Source organism: Chiloscyllium plagiosum, unplaced genomic scaffold, assembly GCF_037043375.1.
Source record: "Chiloscyllium plagiosum isolate Xiang-an unplaced genomic scaffold, Cpla_swu_hap1 HiC_scaffold_24, whole genome shotgun sequence".
Lineage (NCBI taxonomy): Eukaryota > Metazoa > Chordata > Chondrichthyes > Orectolobiformes > Hemiscylliidae > Chiloscyllium > Chiloscyllium plagiosum.
This window is the reverse complement of record NW_028270162.1, coordinates 39622615-39642592: the sequence shown is the minus strand read 5'-3', so window position 1 is coordinate 39642592 and position 19978 is coordinate 39622615. Positions and strand designations below refer to the sequence as shown.

General features: G+C 40.4%; 1 long non-coding RNA gene across 1 annotated transcript in view; it reads right to left on the bottom strand.

Moving 5' to 3' along the window:
• The window catches only part of LOC122562730 (uncharacterized), a 319752-nt gene that overhangs the window by 118262 nt on the left and 181512 nt on the right, over window positions 1–19978 (bottom strand). The window contains exon 2 of the long non-coding RNA XR_006315398.2: window positions 5516–5606. This is a non-coding gene — a long non-coding RNA (uncharacterized LOC122562730). The remainder of the gene's footprint in view (window positions 1–5515; window positions 5607–19978) is intronic.

Sequence of the window (19978 nt, the reverse complement as noted above, 5' to 3'; positions counted from 1 at the left end):
CTTTTATATCTTTCCCCTCTCACCTTAAAGCTATGCCCTGTAGTTTTGGACTCTCCTACCCTGGGGAAAAGACCTTAACTATTTACCCTTGTTACGACATGGGGTAAACTCTTCTGCTTAATTTAAACCAACGACACAGAAAAGATTTATTCCATGCAGTAATCTGTGAAAATTGAGAGGCCAAGAACTATTTAAAGTAAAAATTAACAACTTTATTTCTTAGAGTATAACAGAGACTAATTAACTCACAACTATTTACAACTCCTTCCTCTGACCTATCTTTTATTTTCCCTTCCAGAAAACACCAATAAAACACCTGATTAAGATTCACTGAAAAATTCAAATTTCAAAACCAGCTGTCGAATTTTCTCTTTGCAGATTTGCTCTCCAGGTCAGTGTCGTTGTTTTTCTCTGTGCAAACTCCTTCTCTAGATGGGTTCCTCTCACACAGTTCTGACGTATTAGTCCACATCTGTCGGTCTTGTGGCTGTTCTCCTCCCAACTGTTCAATTCTTCCCAGTCTTATACCCCAAAGCATCGGATTGTTTCCTTGGTTTTTAATATTGTCAATATACTAAATTCATACTTGATTGGACATTGGTATTTTGGGGTATAATTTTATCCGATTGGCCGAATTTGAATTTATTTTTGTCTCAGGCAACCAGCTGCACTAACTCCTGGGCCATATGCTACATTGTATCTTGTTGAGAACACTTTGTGCTGTCAGGTACTTATGTAGCTTTTAACTTTCTTAAAGGTACAGTACACCATACAGTACACCATAACATCCTATCTGTGCCCTTCATGATTTTATAAACCTCTATAAGGCTACCCCCAATCTCCAATGTTTCAGCAAAAATAACCACAGTCTATTCAGCCTCTCCCTAAAAAAACCTCCAACTGGGGCAAATCATTGGAAATCTTTTCTGAATCCTTTAAACTTTAACAATATCCTTCCTATAGCAAGGAGACCAAAATAGAATGCAGTATTCCAAAAGAGGAATTCTTTACGAAATATTGTGGTTTTCTTTGATTAATATACCACAATCTGTTTATTGTTGCTAGATTACTGTCTCATTGATTAAAGACATTTACTTTGATGAGTGAACAATATTCTTTCAATGCACCCATTCAATTCAGGAATGACTACTAATGGTCTTTCAGGAAATGTGTAATTGATACCTTTTAGTCTCAGACATACTTTTTGCTGTTCTTTGGACATAGACTGTAGGCTGTATCTAATGTTTTTTCTGGCTCAGTTTGGGTTGCTTTTTAGAGGGCTATGAGGCCTTGAGTTTTTTCGCCATATCTTACCAAACTTGCCTCATTAATTACCTACCATTGTCTTATCTCATCTTGTGTCCTATCTCGCCATTTGATGTTCTCAGACAACTTGCCACCAAGCCGGTATCTTCTCAAACACCAGCATTCCCTCACACAGGCGCTGCCTTCAAAAGCCTGTTGTGCACCTGGACAAACACTGGCAATCTAAGCTGATGTTACATCGTGGAGAGATTTAAATTGGAAAAACCAATTGAGGTGTTGATTTATTTAAACCAGCTTAGTGATTCCGTATCAGACATCAGGAGGTTTATTTTAATGAGCACATTTGTAGTTGAGCCAGCCCCTGTACCTGTGTGATTTTGTTTTCTATAAGTATTTTTATAAAATCTAAGTACCATTGTAAGGGTTAAAATGGGAACCACAAAAAGAAGGCAGTGAGATTAACTCAGTAATACCATTAGGTGAACAAGATTCATTCAATGAGGTCGTTGTGAACAGGATTCATCTTGAAAAAGCATGGAAAAATTGGGAATCATCCACATTTGTTGCAAAGAGTAGGAATCATTAATTGCAAAATCATGGGAAAAGCTTCCAGTACAGCATTAAACAGTATCAGCATTGCAAAACTGCAGACATAAAGGCCTTTGAGGAAGATTTAGCAGTAGAAATAATATCAGGAAGATTTAATTTCAGATATACCAGATAAAACATAGAATTTGTTATCTTGGAGAAAACAATTCTTAAGATACAGAATAGCTTCTAAATTTGATACAATATTAGAAGTTGAGCAAGTTAATATACTTATATATAAAATTGGGTGTATGGCTGGTGACCTCATAATTCATCAGTGTTGTCAAAGAAGCAACTGCAACTTTTGATGACGTTTCTGAAAGCCTTTGACAATTACTTTAATCGAAGAACAAAGAAACTTCTTAAAAGAGCAAGGCACAATAGAAACAATGAAATCCACGGGTAATTTAGTTAATGATTGCTACAGATTAGTGGGAAGATCATTTTGTTCAAAAAGCACACAACCTGTAGGCAGTCGGTCCATGTGACACTTTATACATTCCTACTTTGGAAATAGAACCTGTTTGATTCAAGGTTGGAATACAGACAGACTCTAACTTAGCACCTTTAGTGCATTGGCTGAACTGAGATGTCACCTTTTTTTCAGAACCTTAAGTTATGTCAGGAATGTGACTTGGAAGAAGTTCTGGGATTTATATATTAATGAATCGAAACCTACAACCCATTCTAACTGATTAAAGACTTAACAGCATCTAAGTTTGTTCAATACATCACATCCATTGTATGACACTTTGATCTTTTACTATAAATTCTGTGTTCTATGATCCTGCCCCACTAGCTACCTGACAAAGGTACACAAGCAGGAGGCTAGGAGAACACAGCAAGCCAGGCAGCATCAGGGGTTGGAGAAGTCGACGTTTCAGGCGTAACCCTTCTTCTGGATTGGGGGTGGGTGTAGGGGGAGCTGCAGATAAAAGGTGTGTGGGGGCAGGCTGGTGAAGTGGGGATAGGTGAAGACAGTTAGAAGGTACAACCTGGTTGGTTGATGGGAGGAATGAATCTGGTAGGTGGCTGAGAGGAATGTAAGGGAGGAGGAGGGGATGGGAAGGGAGTTGTGGGATGGAAAGAGAGGTAATTTGAAATTGGGGATCTCAATGTTGAGTCTTCCGGGCTTTAACAGTGCTCCAAAAGCTTGTACTTCCAATTAAACCTGTTGGACTATAACCTGGTGTTGTTTGATTTTTAACTTTGTCCACCCCAGTCCAACACTGGCACCTCCACATCACAGTCTGAAGGTGTGTTACGTATTAATGTTGAAGCGACTATAAAGTAGGGATATACAAAGACTCAGGATATAGAGATCATGATCAAAAATGAATTGTTAAATTAAGAGATCCAGGGTACTGCAAAAAAGTATATTGTCTTTGGGAATAGACAGAGTAGACAGTCAGAGACTTTTTCCCCGGGTACAACAGAGTGTTACAAGGGGACATAAATTTAAGGTGAAGGGTTGAAGGTATAGGGGGGATGTCAGGGGTAGGTTCTTTACCCAGAGAGTGGTGGGGGCATGGAATGTGCTGCCTGTGGGAGTGGCAGAGTCAGAATCATTGGTGACCTTTAAGCGGCAATTGGATAGGTACATGGATAGGTGCTTAAGCTAGGAGAAATGTTCGGCACAACATCGTGGGCCGAAGGGCCTGTTCTGTGCTGCATTGTTCTATGTTCTATGTTCTATTGTCTCTCTTTAAAACAACTTAGACAACTCTGACCAGAATATTATGAATGAATTTGCCCAAGTGTCCCACAATACTAAAGCAGGCAAATGAATATGAACACAAGCTGATAGCAAAGCAAAATAGTCCCACTTTATTCGAAACACAATTACTAAATGTTCTCTCTCTCTCAGACTCTTAATAGTTTGAAACAACAGCCAATCATTTAGATGGTATGCTACTGTCAGGCTCTCCTTTGTTTAGTTGATAAGTTGTTGGGTTTTGTTTGTCCAATATAGCTGTTGCCTTTTACGTTCTGTTAATATCATTAGTAACTGTCTGCTGTGTTTGCACTGTGCCTGGTGTGGGGTTTTGTGATTTCAGTGTTTTTTACTTGACCAATGTACCCAGCATCCCTTGCTGTTTGGCCAAGTTAGCAATCTGTCTGTGTTTTAATGCCAGGAGACTGCTACAAACAAGTCCTGATTAAGGGCTTTTGCCCAAAATGTCGGTTTTCCGGCTGTTAGATGCTGCTTGACCTGCTGTGCTTTTCCAGCACCACTCTAATCTTGACTCATATCTCAGGCATCTGCAGCACCCACTTCTACCCTGCTACAAGCAAGTGGCTATTTCAGCAGGATCTTTTCATCCTTCTTGAAGGGAATTCTTCAGATTAGATGTTCCCCAAATATTATAATGAAGAAACTGCACATTTCCATTCAAAAGTATTCTCTGCAAAGAAAATCCAAAAGTAAAAGATCATTTGGTGTAGAGGGATTCACAGACCTCACACCGTCAATAACAGAATCAAAGTCTACATTATTTAATCCAGATTTACAAATCTTCCAATTCCAAAGATAACAGATTATGGGAGCATAAGGAACCTTCCAATGTGCCTGCATTTGTAAAGCCGGGGTCTATGGGGAAAGATTTAACCATTTAACCCTCTCAAATGTTTTCCGAATTCAAACTACTTCCCTTAAACACTCCATAGCTAAATCATAACCAAAGCCATTGTTTTTAAATTTCTTATCATTCTGCATTCTTTTGTGCAGATATCACCATCCTGATAATCTTTTTTATTTGCTAGGATGTCCTTGGCTGTTACTGTTTTCAGATATCCCTGGCTATCACCTGAATTTGTTGTTGTAACAATTTAGGTTGTGCAAGAGAACTAAAGCTTTCCTCTTCCTTCAATATTAATGTTAAAATTCATTGACAGCTTGGGCTCGCTCAATGTTGCACATTCCTCTGCTTTTCCTGCCAAGTTACCTATTAACAATGAGACAACTGGACTACATTTCTTTCTAGGAGAGCAGTCACACACTGGAATCTCAATTTAAGTTGAACTTTGAGCCTCCAATTTCCACTGTGCTTGAGCTAGAGCCAGAATCAATCTAATTGCATGAGTTGATAGGAGATCAACATTTTTCTGCAGCTTTTCATTCTCAATCACTCACTTCCCAAAGAAAAAGATGGCAAAAATAATAAAAATCATAGAATCCCCACAGTGTGGAAGTAGGCCATTGGATCAAACGACCCACCGAAAAACATCCCACCCAGACACCATCCCCCTCCCCCTGCCCACTTATCTCTGTAACACTGCATTTCCCGTGACTAACCCACCTCGCCTGCACACTATGAACAATTTAGCATGGCCAATCCACCTCACCTGCACATCTTTGACTATGCGAGGAAACTGGGTCTTAGCTCTTTACATCAATTGTACACCCTGGGTTCAGCTAATTTCTGACGAAATGGGAGTACTCACAACAAGGCCTTTTAATTTCAATGGTGTGACTGAAGTGCAAGGAGACTGTAAAAATGGGAGCAACTATGATTTGATAAAATTTTATGGTATAGTAAGATCATATTACTAGGTCATCTATCCCATTCAAAATCGGGTGTATTCCAAGACATATTACAACGACAATAACATAGACCACATATCACAGTAAAGACAAAACATGGTGGTGCTGTCCACTGACCTTGAGAAAAGCTGAGCACACAGAATCAGTAATCCCTGCAGTGTGGGATTCCTCTTTCCTGATGTTTGGTGTCAAGTCAAAGCATATCCAACTGTCCAACAATACAAATGTCATCAAGTTTAAATATTCACATAGACAGTAAATCCTTCAATTTAATTCAATTATGTAAAAATAGTTAAATAAATGATCGGCATTTACACAGTTAAAATAGTTAATAGTTAAATAGTTTTCAGTTACTAGTGGTGTACTGCAAGGACCTGTTTTAGGGCCACTGCTGTATGTCATTTTTATAAATGACCTGGATGAGGGTGTAAAAGGATGAGTTAGTAAATTTGCGGATGAGGTTGGTGGAGTTGTGGATAGTGCCAAAGGATGTTGTAGGTTACAGAAGGACATAGGTAAGCTGCAGACCTAGGCTGAGAGGTGGCAAATGGAGTTTAATGTGGAAAAGTGTGAGGTGATTCACTTGGAAGGAGTAACAGGAATGCAGAGTACTGGGCTAATGGTAAGATTCTTGGTAGAGTAGATCTCGGTGTCCATGCACATAGATCCCTCAAAGTTGCCACCCAGGTTGTTACGGTTGTTAAGAAGACATACGATATGTTATCTTTTGTTGGTAGAGTGATTGAGTTTCGGAGCTATGAGGTCATGCTGCAGCTGTACAAAACTCTGCTGTGGCCACACTTGGAGTATTGAGTGCAGTTCTGGTCACCACATTATAGGAAGGGTGTGGAAGCTTTGGAAAGGGTTCAGAGGAGATTTAATAGGATGTCACCTGGTATGGAGGAAAGGCTGAGGGACGTGAGGCTGTTTTCATTTTAGAGAAGAAGGTTGAGAGGTGACTTAATTGAGATACATAAGATAATCAGAGGGTTAGATTGGTTGGACAGTGAGAGCCTTTTTCCTCAGATGGTGATGGCTAGCACAAGAGGACATAGCTTTAAATTGAGGGGTGATAGATATAGGACAGATGTCAGAGATAGTTTCTTTACTCAGAGAGTAGTAGGGGTGTGGAACAGTCTGCTTGCAACAGTAGTAGACTCGCCAACTTTAAGGGCATTTAAGTAGTCATTGGATAGACATATGGATGAAAATGGAATATTGTAGGTTTCATGGACTTCAGATTAGTTTCACAGATTGGCGCAACATCGAGGGCTGAAGGGCCTGTACTATGATGTAATGTTCTGTGTTCTAAAAATCACAAACACCTGATGTTGTGTGATTTTTAATTTTGTCCATCCCAGTCCAACACCGGTACCTCCACATCACAATTAAGATAGAAACAGAAATATCATAACTTCCTTTTAAAAAAGAATTCCTTTAAAAAGTGATGTATTTAATAATTATGAAGAAATGTGACAGTCCATGAATTAGTTTTCAGGAACAGTGAGGTTATTTATAAGGAAGTATGATCTCAGTGTGCCATCAATAGCATAGTAACACCTCATTCAACAAGATGCATCGTCTTTTTGAGGGCTTTTACAATGAGACCAATAGATTATTAGGGCAACATTTCATCAGTTCAGTGATCTTTAATTGATGGCAGTCTGAGGATGACTTGATACTAAGAGCTGGCATAGGTCTTGTGGTGTAATAGTTGTGTCCATACCTCTGGGTCAGCAGGTCCAGATTGAAATCCACCTGTCCCCAGAGGAGTATCATAATTTGTCTGAACAGGTTGATTAAAAATAATTTCAGATTTATTGACAGCATTTGACATCTGTTTTGTTATCATTACAACTGTAAAGTCCAAGACAGTGTTTGAATCACTACTGGTAGCATTTTCAATACTTATTTGAATCTGACAATGATCGAGCAATTCTGTTGAAGTTTCAGTTTTGAAACTTCTAACTCCTCTGGTCCTGTATACAAGAGGAAGAGACTTGCTTCAGTCAAAGTATGCAATGAAACAGCTTTTGCTTCCATGGGGTATATTTTGACAAACATTCAAAAATACTGGGATTGTTTGAAAACCATAAAGCCTTAAAGAATTTTTTGCCAATTATTTTCTCGACAATAGTTATGCCCCACTTGAAGGTTTATGTTTCTACATTGTTTCTTCAATACCTTAGGTACTATGTTTATTGCTGCCACAAGTCTGAACCTTGTCACTTTTGCCAGCAGACGAAATATCCATCACAACCACTGGTATTGCCATTTCCTGCATTAGGGAATGAATGATAGTGGTATCAAAGTCTGCCTTAAGAATCACCTAGAATCATATCCTCACATTTCAGCTACATTCATAAAGTGATTTTTGCCATTAGACACAAATGCTTAAGTCTTTGTGACAAGAACTAAGAGCATTTTGGGAACAGATAGACCTAGATCTAGCAAGACAGATCCCCTTTGATCAATGACCCTTATCTGTCCAACTCCAAGTCATTGTCCTCAAACCCCCCTCTCTCCATAAACCTATCTAAGTATCTGATCAACTACTTATACTGTCACCTACAATTACCTTTCCTAGTATTTTCCTCTATAAGTCTATTATCCTTTGAATGCAAACATCGTCGCCTGTCTTCTCTCTTTGTGCTTAACATTCTGGTTTTTAAGTTGTGTCATTGGCAACTGTGTCTGCCTTGATATATTTATAAATTGATATCATTACTTATCTAAAAGCACTGACAGCCAACACAGTACACTTTGACCTTTGCTTTCAGACCATATTGTTCCTGGCTGTTGCAGGAGGTTAGCCAGCTGCAATATAAGCCAAAATGCTTAACAATTAACGTCCCATCTAAAAGGATGATTCTGTGTATGCTTTAGGCACATCATCTTCTCATCGTTTTCAGTGAGTCAGGCTGCATTATAAGCTGGGATCAATTACTGGACAGTCACAATAGAATATATCACATGGTATCTCAGGGCAAGAACGTCAGATGCTTTCAAACTGCTTCCTCCTACCCCTGAGATACATCAAAGCTTTTATCCCGCATGCATACAAAAGAAAAGCTAAATTGTTTTTATTGCCATTAGCATAGCATAAAAAGTAGAAAGCATTACACACAGCCCAGGATATATTCAGCATTACGCTCAGTGCTGCGTGATGAATACTTTGACTGCTTCCACATTGTTTATGGGCGTCCGGATGATATTGACTAGTATATCAACTCTCGAACCACTGAGAAGTTAATATATGCACAATGATTACAAAAGAAACTTTATAATGGCTATTTTCTCAATATGAATTTGGATGGACTCATATTAGCAGGTCCCAAGATGCTTTGTAACTAATGGAGCTACTATTCGCCAGCAGTCAATATGAATTGATCAAACTCTTATTTGCCGAGTAATCATTCAAAGTTTATTCTGGTGTCAATATTTATAGTTCAAAAATCAATTATGCATAATCATTAAAGTAAACCTTAGAAAGCTAATCATTTGGATATGGTTTCATAAATGAGTGCTACTGATAGCTTTAACCTTTTTTGTCTGAAAGAATTCCTCAATAAACCTTGACTGATTGCAATAGCTAATTGAACTTGTACAAATTAAAGGAATTACCATAATTAACATATTCAACATTATAACCTTTCAGTTTTATTTTCCTATTTCACCATCTTTCAAGCACAGTTCTTAGCTGCAGAACAGTTCCGAAATCCACAAAAGTTTGCTTCAAGATTGACTGCCAGAAAGCTATGTTAGGTTCCAATACAAAATGTCTTTGAATTTGCACATCAATCTTTCTTTCAGTGCTGTCAGGGAACTGGCTAAATCTACCTGACAGAGAGAGTGGATCTGAATATCAGCCAAGCCTAGAAACTTAAATTTATAACCTGGAAAAAAGCTGTATATCCCTGTATCTGTCTCTACTCACTATTGGGTTCAACCTTATATTCTTGACTTGTTTTAATTGCAAGCTATTTCTATCACATAGTATATACTTAAAAGTTTTTTTCAACAAATGAGCAATCAGTTCTGGTCACTATGATATTTCATTAATAACTGCAACTCTACAACATATGCTTTCATGATTGGATGTAAGTACATGCAAAGTGACAGGGCTAGCAAGTGACTTGTCTCCTTGGCAGACAACTGATTCAAAAATGGGAGTTTAGTATACAGAGGTTAAACGACCAAGTCATGAGGTTCTATGAGTTCTGTTGATTTTGTTTTGTAGTTGATTAGATATTGTGTGATTGAACTTAATTGTGGTCTAATGTTTTGTTATTAAAATGTGAAATAATATTTACATGACACAGGTATCATTTTAGCTGTCTACAACTCAAATGCTAAAAGGATAATTAAGCAAAATTAGAAATTATGGTTGTCAAGATGATATTAAAATTAAAAGGGAGATATTATGATAAATGAATTCAAGAAAATGCAGTTTTGTTCCATTGCATTGTAGCGAGGTCAAAGCTCAAAATGTGTCAATCCATTACTAAAGGTTTTGGTTTTGCTGTGAAAAATCTGCAGTAGAATAAAACTTTGAAGGGAAATAAAACCAGTGATTTAAATATTGAACAATTAAACTGTTTGAACAAGGATAAAAGTCTGGATTGGAACTTTGAAACATTTGTGGGTGGGATCCAAATGTGGAAGTCCACCCCATGCCGCTGCAGCAAGTGTAATCGTTCGTGTCGCTGTGTCCATGCCTGAAGATGCTGGGAAACATGGTGCTGCAAAGATGAGGTGTACTCCTCCTGGAGGACTGCCAGAGGAGACTGTGTGACCATACCCCTGCCAGCATGGTTTGCGGTCACCATCCAGGTCAGTGCTATCTCCAGGGTGCGAATACCAGCGGGGCAGTAAGAAGGTCAATGGCCTACTCTGCTCGGCAGGGTAAACACCGCACTCTTCTCTCTGCCACCTCATACTCATTCTATCTCTGCTCCTGCACCCTACTCACTCTAAGGCTCATGCATCCCCACTCTGACTAGTGCCTGCAATATCTTCCTTCACCAGCTTTCCCTTTTCTCCACCTTCTGCACAGACCCCTGCATGTCCTCTATGGTGCCCCCTTAGTCCTTTGCTTCATCTGCCCACTCTTTCTCCATATGCACTAGCAGCGATTGACAGGCCACTCATTGTTACATCATTCATTTCACACCATTTTTTTCCCATGATGGAGAAGGCAGTCTGCAATAGGGCAGAGAGTGAGGGGTTGGGTGGATGTCCAACATCTGTATCTCAACCTCAATGAAGAGAGAATCCTGAACCTCGCAGGAGAAGATCAAAACCGCTCCTGAGGGGATGGCGTGACAGCCCAGCCCCAATAAGCGAATAAGTACCATTCTGCAAGCCACTGCCGCTCTCCCATCGATCCTACTTTCACTTTCATTCACGTCACATGGTTTCAATCCACTCACTGCAACATCTTTTCTCTTCTTCTCGCTCGCTGTCTTCTGCCTTGTAGGTACCACAATTGTTCCCAGGATGTCTGCGCAGAAACAGCAGGCTGTACAAGACCCGAGAGGAAGTGAGACTGCCTCCTGCTAACCTCACCATGGCATATAGATTCATACAATGCAGAGATGGCCCATCAAGTCTACACTGACACAACTACCACTAAAAGTGTACTAATTCCAATTTCCAGCACTTGTCCTATATCCTTGAATGTAATGATATTTGAAATACTCATCCAAATATTTTTCCAATGGTTTACGGTTTTTGGTCTCCATTACCTTCCCAGTCAGTCCATTCCAGATTCCCACCAACTGGTGAGTGGAAAAGTGTTTTTTTTTCCCAAAACCCCTCTGAATCTCCTGCCCCTTGCCTGAAAAATATGCCCTTTACTGATTGACCTGTGAACCAAAGGGAATAGCTGCTCTCTATTCACTCTGTTCAAACCCCTCATAACCTTATAAACCTCAATCATGTTCCCCCGTTCAGTCTTCAAAGCTCTAAAGAAAACAATCCAAGCCTATCTAGTTTCTCCTTGTAACTCACTTTCGCCATCCCAGGCTACATCCTGATGAACCTCCTCTGTGTACCCGCTTTATTGCAATCATATCCTTCCTGACAACTCAGTGAGGAACCTTAGTCAGAGAGATTGTACGTACGCAATCTGGTGAGCACCTCATAGCAACAGTTCCTCAACTGAAGATTTTGATCCATTATGAGGGTGTCGCTGCCTAGGCCAGCATTGATTGCCCATCACAGAGGGCAGTTAACAGACAATGACATTACTGTGGATCTGGAGTCACATTAGGCAGCATCCAGGGAACAGGAGAATCGACGTTTCGGACATAAGCCCTTCTTCAGGAAGGTTTTGCTGTGAAAAATCTGCAGTAGAATAAAACTTTGAAGGGAAATAAAACCAGTGATTTAAATATTGAACAATTAAACTGTTTGAACAAGGATAAAAGTCTGGATTGGAACTTTGAAACATTTGTGGGTGGGATCCAAATATGGAAGTCCACCCCATGCCGCTGCAGCAAGTGTAATCGTTCGTGTCGCTGTGTCAATGCCTGAAGATGCTGGGAAACATGGTGCTGCAAAGATGAGGTGTACTCCTCCTGGAGGACTGCCAGAGGAGACTGTGCGACCATACCCCTGCCAGCATGGTTTGCGGTCACCATCCAGGTCAGTGCTATCTCCAGGGTGCGAATACCAGCGGGGCAGTAAGAAGGTCAATGGCCTACTCTGCTCGGCAGGGTAAACACCGCACTCTTCTCTCTACCACCTCATACTCATTCTATCTCTGCTCCTGCACCCTACTCACTCTAAGGCTCATGCATCCCCACTCTGACTAGTGCCTGCAATATCTTCCTTCACCAGCTTTCCCTTTTCTCCACCTTCTGCACAGACCCCTGCATGTCCTCTATGGTGCCCCCTTAGTCCTTTGCTTCATCTGCCCACTCCTTCTCCATATGCACTAGCAGCGATTGACAGGCCACTCGTTGTTACATCATTCATTTCACACCATTTTTTTCCCATGATGGAGAAGGCAGTCTGCAATAGGGCAGAGAGTGAGGAAGGGCTTATGCCCGAAACGTCGATTCTCCTGTTCCCTGGATGCTGCCTGACCTGCTGCGCTTTTCCAGCAACACATTTCCAGCTCTGATCTCCAGCATCTGCAGACCTCACTTTCTCCTGGAGTCACATTAGTCCAGATCAAGTAAGCATGGCAGTTTCCTTTCCAAAAGAGTATTAGTTAATCAGATAGGGTTTTCCAACAATCAACAATCGTTTTATGGTCATCGTTAGACTGTCAATTCTAGATTGTTATTGAATTCAAAGTCCACCATCTGCTGTGATGTGTTTCGAATCCTCGTTCCCAGAACATTATCTGGGTCTCTGGATTATTAGTCCAGTGAAATGGCCCAAGCCACGGGCATTTGAAGGACTGCCAGAGATCAGCCACCTGCTCAGCCCCAAGAGGATGACCTATGGTTTCAGCTTTGGGAGAGACAGACACAGGCAGGCCCCTCAGCAGCAACCACTCAGTACACTGTAGGGATGACTGAGCCCTCCATCTCCACTCAGCCTGACCCCCTCTGACCCTTGGGAGCTGAGGCTGAGGAGGGTCAACTTGCCTCTGAACCACCTAGACAGAAAAGCACCTAGACAGAAAATCCTCCAGGGACTGGGCTCCAAATCAAAGCATACTCCCTCCATTCCAGCTGCAGGACCAGGGAATGTATTGCAACAAAATGGGCAAAACCGTATATGGGCACTTTGATGGTACAGAAGAAGGTTATATTGTAAGTGGAAGTATGTACATAAATGTTGATGACTTTAACTTTCAAGAATCTATATTTGAGTCCCTCGGTGTAGACTCCCAATACACTTCTAAACTTTTTTTTAATGAGAGCCAGCAGCAGTTCATGGCCCACATTAGATTCAATGGAATGAGATTTCTGTTACCATCTGCAAGCAGGGGGAGCAATGTATACACATAGTATCAGCCTTTGTCTTCTTGGTTCAACATTCTGAATATTTGGCTTCTTCTTAGGCAAAGGTATGTTTAGATTAGATTCTCTACAGTGTGGAAACAGGCCATTTGGCCCAGCAAGTCCACACCGACCCTCCGAAGTGTAAACCACCCAGACCCATTTCCCTCTGACTAATGCACCTAACACTATGGGCAATTTAGCATGGCCAATCCACCTGCACAACTTTGGACTGTGGGAGGCCCCAGAGCACCCAGAGGAAACCCACGCAGACACGGAGAGAATGTGCAAATTCCACACAGACAGTCACCCGGATCCCTGGCGCGGTGAGGCAGCAGTGCTAATCACTGAGCCGCCATGCCACTGTAGCTGCACTGGCAGTGCCAGAGAGGTGCCATGTACAGAAAGGATCAAATCTGTAGGATGAAAAGAGATAGGTAGCCCACATGCCTATGTGTGAGAACTTCCATGGGTCTTTGACCTATGTTGATCCCATTTAAAAGCTCTACATATAAGTGTTGGTTCAAACCCCTTCCTTACAGGTTGAGTCACTTACCCTGCCCACTCAGCGTGGCCATTTTCTTTCAATTGTGTGCTTTTAAGTTCCAACAGGACGGCAGGTGACAGCGGGCTCTCTGTTACTGGTAGCTTCTGCTCTCAGACTGACTGTATTGGTCTGCTCACAGATATCAGCATCCCCTTCTTTGTAGCCCATCCTGTCAACCCCACAGAATTCATACTTCCATAAGTGTTCTGTCTGCATTTGCCTACATCCAGTGACTGTCCCCAGCCCAGACCCTGGCATGTGAGGTGACCATGCCTGGTGTGGTCATTCACTGCTCTCTCACGCCACCACTGCACTCCTCCCCGCCCCTCCCCACTGAAAGCCATGGATGGTCCCCTCCCAAATTACATCCTTCCCAGCCATGCTTTATCAGAATCAGCCCCTTCACCACTGTACTGCAGCCTTACTCAGAAGCTGCAGCTGCTAGTCTTGAAGGCTAAACTGCTGAAAATCAGGGTCACAGCAAAGGCAGCAAGTGCCTCCCTCACTTCCCCCTTTAATTTCTGACCATAGACCCACCGTCTTGTGAGGCCTAACCAGACAGTGTGGGCAAGACATGGCCAGACCCCTGATTGATGCCTATACATCTCCCCGAATGCTATAGAGCCAATTGTCTGACCATGACCCACCCTCCTATTTGGATGGCTGATCATATCCACTGTCCTTGACAGGTATGAGAGGTTGGAGTCAAGAGTGTCGTGCTGGAAAAGCACAGCAGGTCAGGCAGCATCCGAGGAGCAGGAGAATCAATGTTTTGGGCAAGAGCCATTCATCAGGAATGAGGCTGCCCTTGACTTCCTGTGCCAGGCCCCCTTAACTGACAGCAGCCACCATAGATTTTATTGAGGACTGCTCCATTAAGAGTCAGATACATGACTGCTTGCTTGCTCCACATGCCACGTATTTGCCCTGTTCACTACTGCCACATGAGAATAATATACAGCACAATATCTATCCCCGAGACTGGGTACTGCCCAGCAGCAAGGCAACCTGCCTATTTTTCTGAATGTGTAATTGATACATGAAGGTAAGGCAAGGATGTTGTGAACAAGCAAGTAAGCTGTAAATTAATGAGTGCCACAAGAGCGAGCTAATAGCCTAGTCCAGTTTGCAAGTTGGGTCCCTGTCCCTGTGAGAAACGTTTCGCTTTTCACTGCAAGTGTGTGCTTCCATAGTGCATAGTAGAACTACTAGCATCATCATAATGGACAGGCTGCTCTCAGAAGCTAAGGTCCAGATGCCAAGAGGAGGAGTGATTGTGACTTATGGTCGAGGATTGTGCCTTGTAATGTTGTTGGCCAGTGTCCAATTGGAGGATGTTTGGAGCACGCGATGAGCTAGACCCATCAGGTAGATGGTTTGGTTTCCATGTGGAGTTATCCCAACATCCAGCTTGTTTGGTGAGTTTGGGAAGATGTGAGTTTGAACTTCACGGAGGCAACCGATGGCTTTAAAATGGTGTTGAATAATCATTCTTGAGAGTTAATCAGCATCTCACTGCTGCCTGGTGAGTGTTTTCCCATGCTACTTGTGAAAAGCAGAAAAGATGCATCAAGTTGAACTTTGCATCAAGATGGGCCTTTACTGCACTCATCACTGGATTCTGCCACACCTCTTGCTGTAGTAATCTCTCAGACCCCAAAAGATTCCAACTTATCTTCTCAGATTTATAATCTACATTGATTTTGCATCTAAAGTGAAAGCAAAGAATTGCAGATGCTGGAACTCTGAAACAAAAACAAAAAGTGCAGGAGGAACTCAGCAGATCTGGCAACATTTGTAGAGAGAAAAACAGAGTTAATGTTTTGAGTCCAATAACCCCTCATAGGAACAGAAAATAGCTGAGGGTGGGGGTGGTGGTAGTGGTGTGCAATGGGGAGTGAACAGAGCACTTGGAGATGGTGCTCAGAGAGAGAAAAAGAGAGAAGAGATAAACAAACAAAGACATTGCTGATAACAAGCAGAGAGAGAGAGAGAGAGAGACAGATAAATGCCGACCAGGTGCGAACAGGAAGCATAATTGGTGGAAAATGGGTTGACAGTACAAGTGATCCATACAAATCAGGACCTAGGGATGGGGTGGGTGTAGGTAACAAACATGGAGAATGGTGTTCATGTTCTGAGGTTGTTAACTCAATATTGAATCCTGAAAGCTGTAAGGGACTCAGGCAGAAGATGAGATATTTTTCCTCCAGCTTTCGTTTAGACTCACTGGAGCACTGCAGTAGGCCTGAGACTGAAGTTGGAACACTGTGATGCTTTAAGTTGGCAGGAAACTGAAAGCTCTGGGTCATTTTTACGGATAAAGTGGAGGTAATGAGCAAAACAGTCAGCCAGCCTATATTTTGTCTCCCCAGTGTAGAAGAGGCCATGTAGTCTTCCCTCCACCAGGAAGATGAAACACAAACTGGTTGTAGTATTTTAAACCATGATTCCCCTGGCATTAGGCTCTCCAACCTTTAGCAACCGTTTCTCTCTGTCTGCCCTATGTGCTAAATAATAGCTTATAAATTCATCTACGTCATCCCTTAAACTTCTAAGTTCCAGGGAACACAACCTTTGTGTGCTCATGTGAGGTAATTTCTGAAAGAACTTCATAGAGACTAACTTAAGCTTATTCCTCTATTTCCATGCAGGACAATCAGTGGCAAGACTCTAGCACAGCTCCATCACAATGTCTTTTACTCTCGCCCAGGTTTTGACTTATTCTTGAAGGCCATTCATAAATACGTTTCATCGAGGCAGTATTAAAAAAAAATGAATGTAGCCCAAGGAAGGAGATATTAGGAAAAATGACAAACAATCTTTGCAGTCCAATGATCTAATGTTCATGTTATTAGATTGTCATTATTCTTAAAGTTCTCATCAGAGTACACATTCAACTTGGCACAAAACTATACATAAATAAAGCCAAATGAGTAGAAAATGTGGACAAATACATTACAATTTATTACTATATAACTTTTAGGTCAATTTCATCCATGAACTAATTCATTGCCCATTCTTGCTGGACTTAGTCAAAAAGTTCATTAACTTTGGACTATTTTGGACAAATGCTACATAGCAAAAATGAAGAGTTAAGATTGAAAGTAGTTCAACAAAAGGCAAGTCAAAAGGAACCACTGAAGCTTTTATTTGCTTTTGCACCTGGAGGCTTGGCTGAGACTTCTTCAGAGAGGGGTGAGCAGATAAAAAAGTTTTTCATTAAACTACTGTAGATGTCTTTTGGGATAACAAAGTCCATTTCCCTTTTGCTACAGCTCCTTTATCTCTGCATTTCTGTCAGGATTTTTTTGTTTCTCCCCACCTCTCCATTCCATTTCTTTCCAGTATTCTTGATTTTCTTCATTTCCTTGTACCAATATTTATGCTTCTATTGTTCTAGTGCCAAGACTGAAGTAATTTGAAGTTGCAGAATTCCCTTCACCTACAAGTATTTGTTGAATCCTAAAGAACATTTTCAGACTAAGCTATTTGAAAATAGGCCCTTTGATGATTAAGGGGGTGTTAGTGTGACAACTTGCATTTATTTACTTAGCTTTCACACATCAGGGGTGATGTTCCATCTCCATACCCTGTTTTTGAGAATTATAAAGCTGTGTGGAGGGGTTGAATTTCAAGTGGGATCCTCTTATGTGTGATTTCCCCTGATTACTGGATTGAACACCAGAAATATCTAGGCTTCAGGGGGCGTGGGTGGGTGGGAGGGCACCTGAAATAAGTATCTTGACAATATAATGTAGGGTGTACCACCAGTTTAATGCCCTATTCCAATTTCATCAGCCATTCAGCGGAGCATGTATGAAACAAACATTGCTCAGGTTTCCATGGCCAACAGGGACAGCCGACCTTAAAGGGACCAGTGCATACCATCTACACAAATAAAAGGAACATTATTTTTATATATTTTTATACATTATTATATTTTTGCTTGTATGGAACTAGGAGAAGCAGGTATGCCCAACCAGCAAGCTCTACCGGGATAATTGCCTTTTACACCTCAATAGCGGATCAGCTCCGAGGTGTATTTTCCAGGGGCCTTGATATCTAAACCTTTGAGCACATGCTCCAATCATTCATTCACTTCAAGCCGGTTTCTGTCACAAGTACAATTTTTTGACCATTGCCTCAAATCACACATATATTTGTGTATTATGTTAAAACTATGCTTCTGAAATTTGCATGACTTTACTTCGGGAAATGTTGTCCCATTTAATCAAAGGAAACTACAGAATAAATGAAGAAAGCTGCCACATTGAGGTCAGCAGGATTTTAAGTCTAACATAATTTGATTATGTTTTCTAAAGTTCAAGTGACTAATAGAACATGAGAATTTTTTTTAAGCTTGGACGAGGTAAACATCAGGGATTGGATTATTGCCCTTTGCAAAGCATTGAGTTGGAGTGTTCTTTACTCATGGACAAATAGATGCATACTTATTCCCTTCATTTATGCCAAACATGTTTAGATTAGTGTTGATTATAGTTCTCTAGCTGAAGTATTTTGAATAAGTTCCATCAGACTGGAAAGAGCTTACCAGAGCTTTATTCTAGTATATGAAAATATTTACTTTATAGAATTTGTTAACGAAAAATCATCTGGAATCCAAACTCACTAGTCAAAACTCTATAGTGAAAAGGTTCTGTGTTGTAGAAAAATACAGGTAATTTCATAATTTATCGTAGTATGAATTTAAAATAGAAATGGCTAATATCATTTTTGATTTTTATACATAGAAAAGATGTCTATTTATAAATTAACACATGAATGTAATTCAGTTATCTGGTATATTAATGTAGAAACTCACTGCTTTTAACTACCATATCATTTATGAAGGATAGTTAAATTGTAATGAAATCCAAAATTATCATTTCTGTGTAACTGCTCATAACATATTTGTGGCCGAATTTTCTTCATCTCTTTCCATCTCCTTCTTCAATAAGCCTGCCACTTTGTCTAAGCTTTCAGCCACCTGCCTTTGTTTCAATATCAAAGTTTGATGATTACAGGCCAATGAATTGCTTCAGGTTGACTCACTTTGTTTAAGACACAACATAAATGCAAGTTGTTGTTTTTGCATGGTGAACACTGAAAAGTCCTTTGATAATTAGGTTAGAGTAAGATGCTTCCTTGATTTAGTGAGTTGAACCAGAAAATTGTGTCGAGTTTGCATAACTGCAAGTGTGTTTATCCCACCCTCTCATAACTGTTATTTCTGATTCTACCTTCTTGTTCTCTTTGATATTTTTGTGGCCTGTTGCAACTCTTTTCTACAAATAGATTAGCACCATGAAAATACATTCCTTCTTGGGCAGAAATTCATTGCAGATATTTATCATTATGATATTTGTCATTGCCATGGATTTTTTTTCAGTGGGAAATTAAATGACAGAATCCTTTATAAAATTCCCAGTTGACAAAGAGCTAATGTAACTTTTAAAACATGTGCCAGTGATGCCGGAAAGGTATATCAAGTGGATTAGTAAATCAAAAATAACATTATATTCTATCAATTATTTCAATATTATTTTGTATTTTCCAATTTTAGAAATGGAACTATACTTTAAAATCGCATTTTGCTATTAGATTATTTTGGCCATTTATGACGCAGATTAAAATTTAAGAAAAGTCCTTTAATTGATTTGTTTTAAAAAAACATGTTACATTGTGATTGAAAAGAACAGAACTACAAAATTCTGTTACTTCCAGACAATTTCCGTTGGGCATGCTCTTAACCTGAACATCAGAAATGTGTGTTTTGTTCACTGTTAACACAACGTGATTCACTAGTGAATTACGATAGTATAAAGTACTGTAAAGCCCAAATCCCTATTCTGAGTAATCTTATGATCTGATGATTTAGATATCACATTGAATTATTTAAATAAATCATGCAAATTTAAGTTTTGAAATACAGACAGAAATTGCTGCAAAGCTCAGCAGGTCCTGTAGCCTCTATGCAGAGAAATCAGAGTTAACGTTTCAGGTCCAGTGACCCTTCCTCAGCTCAGATACTGCCCGACCTGCTAAACGTTACCTGCAATTAATGTTTTTGTT